This window comes from Amblyraja radiata, chromosome 3 (assembly GCF_010909765.2).
Source record: "Amblyraja radiata isolate CabotCenter1 chromosome 3, sAmbRad1.1.pri, whole genome shotgun sequence".
NCBI lineage: Eukaryota > Metazoa > Chordata > Chondrichthyes > Rajiformes > Rajidae > Amblyraja > Amblyraja radiata.
In genome coordinates, this window is record NC_045958.1 from 130499431 (window position 1) to 130509633 (window position 10203).

Genomic DNA, 10203 nt, shown 5'->3' on the forward strand with positions numbered 1-10203 from the left:
AACTCATTTCATTTCCATTTCCATTTCAAGCACAGGGCAGGCCAAACAACTCATTTCATTTTCTTTTCATTTCATTTCCATTTCCATTTCCATTTCCATTTCCATTTCCATTTCCATTTCCATTTCCATTTCCATTTCCATTTCCATTTCCATTTCCATTTCCATTTCCATTTCCATTTCCATTTCCATTTCCATTTCCATTTCTATTTCCATTTCAAGCACATGGCAGGCCAAACAACTCAATTCATTTTCATTTCATTTACATTTACATTTCCATTGCAGGTTCAAGCACAGCGCAGGCCAAACAACTCATATAACCATATGACCATAACCCTCCATTCCTTTCCCGTCCATATATCTATCTAATCTATTTTTAAATGATTAAATCGAACCTGCCTCCACCACTTCCACTGGAAGCTCATTCCACTCATTGCATTTTCACTTCATTTCCACTTCCATTGCCGTTTCAAGCACAGGGCAGGCCAAACAACACATTGCATTTTCATTTAATTTGCAGTTTCAAGCACAGGGCAGGCCAAACAACTCATTGCATTTTCATTTCATTTCCACTTCCATTGCAGTTTCGAGCACAGTGCAAGCTAAACAACACTTTCATTAAGGGCTAACAAATCATTTATTGCAAGTACATTGCAGACTCACAGTTCAGTTGACTCACAGTTTAGAATCACAGCTGTGAACTCTCCCTCACGATCTTCCAGAGTGACTGACTGACGTCCGGCATCCGGGGCTTAATACTTCTGGCCCCCCGGAAGGGAGTTTTCATCATGGTGATTTACAGGCGAGAGGACCAATCAGCTGATCTCACGATTTTTTAAACATTCATAATTTTTTTATTCTTTCACCGTTTGGAAAAATCCTTGGGGCTGCTGCAGCAGAGGAGACTGTGAGTAAGATGGCAAAAAATCATAGTGATATAGGGTAGCATTTTTCTAAAATCAATTAACAGTGCAGACAGGAAGAGGTCAATATGAGACATTTAGTATAATAATAGATGTCAGTCACCTGCGATGGAGATAGTGAGGTGTAGAAATGGCATGGAAATGCCGGAAATGGTCCAGGTGTATTTGAGTGCCGGATGGAAGTTAGTGGTGAAATGGATGAAGTCAGTGAGTTGTGTGTGGGTGCAGGAGGTAGCACCAATGCAGTCGTCGATGTAGCGGAGGTAGAATTTGGGGATAGGGGCCTGGTGCGCCTCAAACAAAGATTGTTCAACGTACCTACAAAGAGGCAGGCATAGCTACATAGCAGGGACGACAGATGGCACAATGGGCTAAGTGTTCGGCTGCCAACCGGAAGGTAGCTGGTTCGAATCCCGCTTGGAGTGCATACTGTCGTTGTGTCCTTGGGCAAGACACTTCACCCACCTTTGCCTGTGTGTGTCCTTGGGCAAGACACTTCACCCACCTTTGCCTGTGTGTGTGGATGTAATTATGTGAAGCACTTTGGGGTCAATGCAAGTTGACTAAAAATGTGCTATATAAATAAAGAAATTTAATTTAAATTTAGCTAGGGACCATACGCGTCCCCATAGCTACGTCTTGTATTTGGAGGAAATGGGAGCAGTCAAACAGTTGACCATGCCCAGGAAACGCTGCAGGCTGGTAACATCTGTCGGGGCAGGCAGCTCGGAGATAGCGTTGGTCTTCTGCGGATCAGGTTTCAGCCCGTGGGCCGTGAAAATGTGGCCAACATAGGGTACCTCAGCTACACGGAACCTGCACTTTGACGGGTTAAGCTTTAAGTTGATCTGGCGAGCGCGGTCTAGAATTCGTCGGAGGTGGCGATCATGCTCAGCAGCATCTCTCCCATAAACAAGAATGTCATCCACAATAATGGCACACGGCAAACCGGCAAACAGTTGCTCCATGGAGCGTTGAAACACTTCGCTAGCGGAGTTGATGCCGAACGGTATCCGCAAAAATTTGAATCTTCCGAAGGGTGTGCCAAAAATGGCTAAGTCTGAGGAGCGTTTGTCTAGAGGTATTTGCCAGAACGAGCTCCTGGCATCGAGGACAGAAAACACCGTGGCCTGACCGACCTGGACAGCAACATCTTCTACAGTCCTCATAGGGTAGTGGGGACGTTTTATTGCCAGATTCAAATCTTTGGGGTTGATGCACACCCGTATTTCGTTCTTACCCTTCTTCATGGTGGCGACCATGGTGGAGACCCACTCGGTGGGATCACTGACGGCTTCCAGCACTCCCATGTCAACCATGTTTTTCAGCATGGCTTCGACCTTGCCCTTCATGGCAAACGACACCCTGTGTGGGGCACGGATCACAGGCACTACCGATGGGTCAGTTGCGATCTTGTAGACAAGTGGCTGCTTCCCCAGCTTATCATCGAAGAGGTCCGGGTACTCGGAGAGTGGATTCAGCATCACACGCACTTCGTGGACCGTACGGTCGAAAGACACCAGACCGAGATCCTGACAGGCCTGATTGCTCAATAGAGTCACACAGTCACAGTCCAGAATGAAAAACGACAGGTCACAGGATGATTTCTGCAGCACACAATGGAAGGTGGCCCTCCCCACAGGTGTTAGCTCCTCTCCCCCATAAGCACGCAATATAGAGCGATCAGCAGTCAACAGCTCATTATTTCTTATCTGTTTGAATAGGGATGTTGACATAACATTCACCTTCGCCCCCGTGTCGAGCTTAGCAGTGAAGGACTTGTTGTTGACAGTAATGAGCACAGAAGGATCGGGGAGGCGAGATCGGCTATGAAGGAGAGTGTAAACACTAGCATCTCCCATGGAAATGCTGGGCTCAGAGTCGGGGGCAGTGTCGACAGAAGACTGGGAATCGAGTTCATTATCAACTTGCTGAAGGTTGTTTAAGAATTGTCTAGGAGCTGGGGGAACGTTCCCACGGGAGCGACAGGCAGCTGCAAAATGGTTCATCTTCCTACAGAAATTACAAGCTTTGCCAAATGCTGGGCACTGCGACTGCACGGAGTGGATATAATTGCAGTTGGGGCACTTCTTGACAAGCGGGACCCGAGGGGCATAAGTCGGCCACAGCGTAGGGCGAAAGTTGTCTTGCTTGCGACGGGGCATAACAACACCAGTCAGATTAATAGCCCGGTTGTCAGATCCCCTCTGCCCATGTGGCGGGGCAACTACTTCAGCTATGCGGCATGCATAGGGTGAGGTCTGGTCTTTGCAGTAGATCTGCACCTAGCTTCTGATCTAGCATGCCGGTGACAAGGATATCTCTGGTGAGCTGATCACGCATGGTCTCGAAACGGCACCGCTGAGCAAAGTAGCGCAGGTCAGCGATAGATCATTCAACAGGCTCATCAGGCTGCTGCTTCCGTGTAAAAAATCTAGCCCGCTCCAATATGCGGTTGGAGGGCAAGTCACAAATCTCCGCAGGACCGCTGGATTATAGATGAAAGCCTGAGCTCGTTTCATAGCATCGGGACCGGCAAGGTTCAGCAGGAGTGAGGCTTTGACCGCATCAGGGTCATTTCGATGCACGATATTGACAAAGTGGTTGTAGTCCATCACGAAAGTAGCCCAGCGTTCCGCAATGTCAGCGTCAAAGACAAGGGGAGAGGGCTTTCGGCATGAAGATGCCATGATGAATAGGGAATTAAACACTAGTTAAACTAGGGACAAATAAAACCCGATAAACAGGAGGCGTGCGTTTAACTTGCTGACACCATGTAAAGGAGTCACGTCCGACACACTGTAACTTTACTGAGTCTTTAATTAAGGCACATGTCACACACGTCCCAGTACTGACTGCATCTAGTCTTCAGGCGTACTGGAACCAAAGGGAGGAACAAGGGGAGGATATCACAGTTATACTGATATGGCTGGGCGTGGTTAGTGGTGTTGAGGTAGCTACATTATAGGTTGCATGCATAAACCATCTAGAGGTTTGTTCTGCAGTTGAGGAAGAAACGGATGGCTTTAAGACCCTCCTGGTGGGGGATGGAGGTGCAGAGTGATATTCCATCATCCAGATCGGTAACACATAATGTGAAAAGTAGCGGACCCAACACCGACCCCTGCGGAATACCACTGGTCACCAGCAGCCAACCAGAAAAGGCGTCCTTCATTCCCACTCTGCCTTCAACCAGTTGGCCAATCTTCTATCCATGCTCGTACCTTGCTTCTAATTGTTTAGCAGCCTCACGTGTGGCACCTAACGAAACACATTCTGAAATTCCAGGTAAACAACATCCTGACTCTGCTTTGACTATCCTGCTTGTTACTTCTTAAATGAATTCCAACAGATTTGTCAGGCAAGCTCTTCCCTGAACAGAACCACGCTGAATTTGCCCTATTTTATTATGTACTTCAGGTATCCACACCTGATCCGTCAAAATGGACTCTAAATGTTACCAACTGTGTTTAAAGTCAAGGAAGTTAAACCAGAGTAGAACCTTCACAATGAATGACAGGGCCCTGGGGAAGTTGAAAAGCAGAAGGATCCATGAGTACAGGTACATAGTTCCCTGGAAGTGGTGTGGCAAGCAGATCAGATAGTCAAGAAGACTTTTGGTACATTGGCCTTCGTTGGTCAGGGTATTGAATATAGAGGTTGGGATGTAATGTTACAGTTGTACAAGACTTTGATGAAGCTGCATTTGGAATGTTTAGTTTTGGTCACGGTGCTATTAGAAAGATGTCATTAAGACAGAAAGCGCACAGAGAAGATCCATGAGTTTGTTGCCAGAACTCAAGGGCCTGAGAGATGTTGGGCAGACTAGGATTTTATTCTTTGGAACACAGGAGGCTAAAAATAATATAATATTACTATTATATATCTCAAGTGGGGGAAGGGGGGTGGGGAAGGGGGTGTGTTGGAAGGGGGGGTGAGGGAAAGGGGGGTGTGGTGGTGGGGATGTGGGGAAGGGGAGGTGTGGGGAAGGCGGGGTGTGGGGAAGGGGGGGTGTGGGGAAGATGGGGGGTGTGGGAAAGGGGGAGTGTGGGGAAGATGGGGGGTGTGGGGAAAGGGGGAATGTGGGGAAGAGGGGAAGAGGGGAAGAGGGGGTGTGGGAAGGTGGATGGTTGCAGCTGACTAGAGGTCGCACTCTGTTCAGCCCGCACCTTCAACTTTCGGCCTCACGCAGCAGCTCCTGGTCCCACTCTGACTTCACTCAGAGGCTCTGTGCCCGCACACTGCTCACGGACTCACCCCCGCCTCCGGGGTTTTATTCTCCGCGGGTGCCGGAAGGGAGCATTACCTTCATGGTGACTGACAGGCGAGAAGACCAATCTGCTGATCTCACGATTTATTAAACCCTCATAACTTTTCTAATATTTCACTGATCGGAACAAAACTTTGTGCGCTTGGAGCCGAGAACGGTGAGTAGGGTGGCGAGAAAATCGTAGTGATAGCGGTTACCGTTTTTACGCAAATTAAAAACACACAAAAGATAGATAGATAGATAGATAGATAGATAGATAGATAGATAGATAGATAGATAGATAGATAGATAGATAGATAGATAGATAGATAGATAGATAGATAGATAGATTTAAGAGAGCATTAGATAGAGCTCTAGGGGCTAGTGGAGTCAAGGGATATGGGGAGAAAGCAGGCACGGGTTATTGATTGTGGACGATCAGCCATGATCACAATGAATGGCGGTGCTGGCTCGAAGGGCCAAATGGCCTCCTCCTGCACCTATTTTCTATGTTTCTATGTTTCTATGTAAAATAAGTAAGTATTACAATTAAGATTTTTTTTTTCTTTCCTTTGTAATGCTGATATTCTGGGTTATCTTATGGATTCTATAGGATAGACAAAAAAAGCTTCAGCCTATTCATTTTTCGGTCATTGATTATGTGAACGTTGTGTGAAATTGATAGATTGTTGGTTTATATTCACACAGATTGTAAAGTTTTGGTCTTTTTAATGTATGACCAAAATAAACGACAGACAGACAGACAGACAGACAGACAGACAGACAGACAGACAGACAGACAGACATACAGACAGACAGACAGACAGACACTGAAGTCAGACTAACCAGACTATCATTTCCTTTCTTTTGCATTGCTTCTTAAACAGTAGAGTCACATTCGCAATTTCACACTCCTCTGGAACCATTCCTGACTCTAGTGATTCTTGAAAGATCACTTCTAATGCCTCCACAATCCCTACAGCGACTTCTTTCTGAACCCTGGGGTGTAGTCCATCTGGTTTAGGTGACTTATCTACCTTCAGACCTTTCAGATTTTCAAGCACCTTCTCCTTCTCTTTAGCAATAGCCATTCCACAGACTTCTGCCGCTTGACTCTTGAATTTCCAGCAAGTTGCCGGTGTTTACCACTGTAAAATGTGTTCAGTAAAGTTTCCTCAGCCAATACGTGGAGGGCCCTACATGGGGGAGGGCAATGCTTGACATAATCTTAAGAAATTAAGAGGGGCAAGTGGATGCAGAGTCCATGGATGAGCCTTTTGATACCGGTGACCATTGTTCTATTAGCTTTAAAATATTTATTGATCGAGACAGGGCAAGCCCGTGAGTTAAAGTTCTAAATTGGGACGACCAACTTTGAAGGAATTCGACAGGAACTTCCTCAAGTTGATTGCAGCATGTTATTTATAGGAAAAGGAAGTCCTGAAAGTGGGATGCTTTAAAAAATCTGTTGACAAGAGTTTACGGCATGCATGTTCCTGTTAGAGTGAAGGGCAAGGCAGGTGGGTGTAGTAATTGAGGTTCTGGTCAAAAATAAGTAGAGGGCATGGGACAGGTATAGGCAGCTGGAATCAAGTGTATGCCCAGAGATGTTTTGGAAACTGAGGAGCACGCTAAATAAGGAAATCACGAGGGGAAAAACGGAACAAATACTGTAGCTATGGCAGATAATATTAAGGATAATCCAAAGAGAATTTGTAAGTGCAGTATATTAAGAGAAAAAGGATAACCAGAGATAGAGAGCAAGACCCCTCATAAATCAAAACAGTCATCTGTGTGTGGAGCCGCAGAGATGGGCAAGATCCTCAATGATTATTTATTATGTGTTTTTAACATGAAGAAAGAGATGAAGACCGGGGAACTTTGAGTAGTCAATGGAAGCGTCTTGAGGGCAGTCAGAATTACGATCGAGGAGGTGCTGAACGTCCTCTCGTGTATGAAGGTAGATAAATCTCCTTGGCCTGATCAGGTATATCCCACGACATTATGGGAATCTAGGAAAAAATTGCAGGCGACCTGGCTGAGATATGTGAATCATTATTATATATGGGTGAGGTGCCAACAGACGAGAGGGAGGAAAATGTTGTGCCTTTATTTTAAAAGGGCTGAAAGGAAAAGCCAGTGAACTATAGGCCAATGAGCTTAAAGTCTGTGGTCAGAAAGTTATTGGAGAGTATTCGATACACACATTTAGGGCTGATTAGGAATAGAAAACATGGTTTTGTATGTGGGTGATCATGTCTCACAATCTGATTGAGCTTTTTTAAAGATGTAACAAATAAGGTTGATGACCAAAGTGGGTGGGATAGTAGCTAGCGAAGATGGTGATCAAAGGTTACAAAAGGATCTTGATCAATTGGGCAAATGGACAATGGTATGGTAATGGGGTTTAATGCAGATAAATGTGAGGTGTTGCAGTTTGGGAAATTTAACCCGGGCAGGACCTTCACAGCAAATGTCAGGCCCCTGGAGAGTGTTGTAGAGCAGAGGCTTCTAGGAGTGCAGAATGAGTAAATGAGGGAGACCATTCATATAATTGAATGGTCAATGAATTTCTCATCTACCTTCACCATGAAGACATGGATGCCTTGGAACCCAGGCAGTTTAACAATGATGTTTTACATGAGTCGCCAGAACCTGATCAATGGAGGTTGTAGGATGTTGGGGAATAAATTGCAGAAAAGGGTCCCAACCAAAATGTGCCTATCCAAGTCCTCTAGAGATGCTGTCTAACCTATTCAGTTACTCCAGTACTTTGTCTTCTTTATCGGAAATTGCAGAGCCCCAGGCAGAGATATCTGTATCTTTGATAGTCAGGGTGTGGTTCTCGTTGACTGGAGGTGTCCTATGTTATGCCTCTGTTTGCAAGGAAAAACTTGGGAACTACAGATTGGGGAGCTTTAAGGGCCTGTCCCACTTAGCGATTTTTTCGGCGACTGCGAGCGTCAGTGACTGATGCCCGTAAAACCATCAAGTTGCACGACATATGACGTCCTGCAGGTGATGCCCGGTTAGGGTTAGGATCAGGGCTAGGGTAGGGTTAGAGTTTGGGTTAGGGTTAGGGCTAGGGTTATGGTTATGGTTAGGGTTACGATTAGGGTTAGGGCTAGGGTTACGGTTGGGGTTAGGGACCACAGATGGGCTGTAAAATATTCTTCTTTCAATGCATGGATTTTAAACATTAAACACTAATATATTTTAAATGAATACAATGAAATCCTCTCTCCCCCCTTTTTCCCTTTCCCCCATTCTCCCCACTTCACTCTCCTATGCTAAGGGTTTGCGGGTCCGAGATGTGCTTTCCCAGCCTCACGTGCTGTTTCCTGTCTATCAGGAAGCTGGTGATCCACCGACAGAGGGGTTCAGGCACAGTCAACTCGGAAAGTTTGGAGTGTAGTAGCTCTAGGCACAATGGTGTTGAATGCAGAGCTAAAATCAACAAACAGGATCCTCGCATAGGTCCCCTGGCGGTCTAGGTGCTGTAGGATGAAGTGCAGGCCCAGGTTGACTGCGTCATTCACAGATCTATTGGCCCGATATGAAAACTGCAGAGAGTCCAGCAGGGGGGTTTATAATATTTTTCCCCCTTTTTCCCCTTTTTCCCTTTCCCCCATTCTCCCTACTCCACTCTTCTCCCCCTTCTCTACTCCCCTCACATCCCCTTCTACCCCTCTCCCTCCCTTCTCCCATTTTCCAATCCCCCCCCCCCCAACTTCCCCGATGCCCCCCATTTGTGGAGCCAGCCTGTGACAGCTAGATCCCACTATGAGGACTGCACATAGGCCACATCAGCTGTTTTAGTAACATTGACTATGGGATAAATGCAGACTTTAGGAACAATGCCCCGCACCACCTCCCAACCCCCCCCCCCCCCCCTTGCCCCTCTACCCCCTCGCCTTGCTTCAAAATGGGTGGTGGGTATTTAGACTCAGTGGCCGGAGCAGGTGGGTGGCACTGGTACATTGACAACATTGCCTGTACCCAATTGAAAAGCCCGCTGCCTCTGGGGGTTTGGAGAGACCATGGGAAGAGAGATCTTCCTCTGGGGCAACTCGGGGCCAAGAGTTTAGTTCCCATGAGGAGCAGGCAGAATTTTGGGGGTTCGAGTCCAACCCCTGGTGCCCCTGTGTCACATTTAGTTCAGAGATACAGTGTCTTTTGGCCAACCGAGTCCGCACCGATCACCCGCACCCGCTAGGGACAATTTATACATATACCAAGCCTATCAACCTACAAACCTGTGCATCTTTGGAGTGCGGGAGGAAACCCTAACCTTAACCATAACACTAACCCTAACCCTAGCCCTAACCTAACCCTAACCATAACCCTAACCCTAACCCTAACCCTAACTCTAACCCTAGCCCTAGCCTAACCATAACCCTAACCCTAACCCTGACCCTAACCCTAACTCTAACACTAACCGGGCATCACCCGCAGGACATCGCACGTCAGCGTGTGACAGGGCGCACAACATGATGAGACACCCAGATGTCGCCCGAAGATTTTGAACATTCCAAAATCCAAGGGCAGCAGGGAGACACCGCGCGTCACTACATGTATCACCACGCTTCACACCCTGACCACGCCGCGACAACCTCTTTTCAGGCCGTCGCTGAAAATGTCGCCCAAGTGGGACAGGCCCTTATCATCAATGGGCGGGTAAATTATTGGAGGAGATTCTGAGAGACAAGATCTACTTGCTTTTAGAAAGGCAAGGACTGATTAGTCCTTTGCATGGGAAATCATGTCTTATGAATTTCATTGAGTTTTGTTGAAGAAGATGATCAATCAGGGCAACACAGTAGATGTTCTCTACACAGAGATTAATTAGTAAGTCTTTTGACAAAGTACACCATGGTAGGCTGTTCTGGGTAAGACTACATTGGATCTATGGCGAGCTATCCAACTGGATACAAAATGGGCTTGAAGGCTAGAGGCAGAGGGCAGTAGCACGAGGAGAGGGTTGTTCCTCAGACTGGAGTCCTGTAACAAGTAGTGTGAAGAGATCGGTGCTGG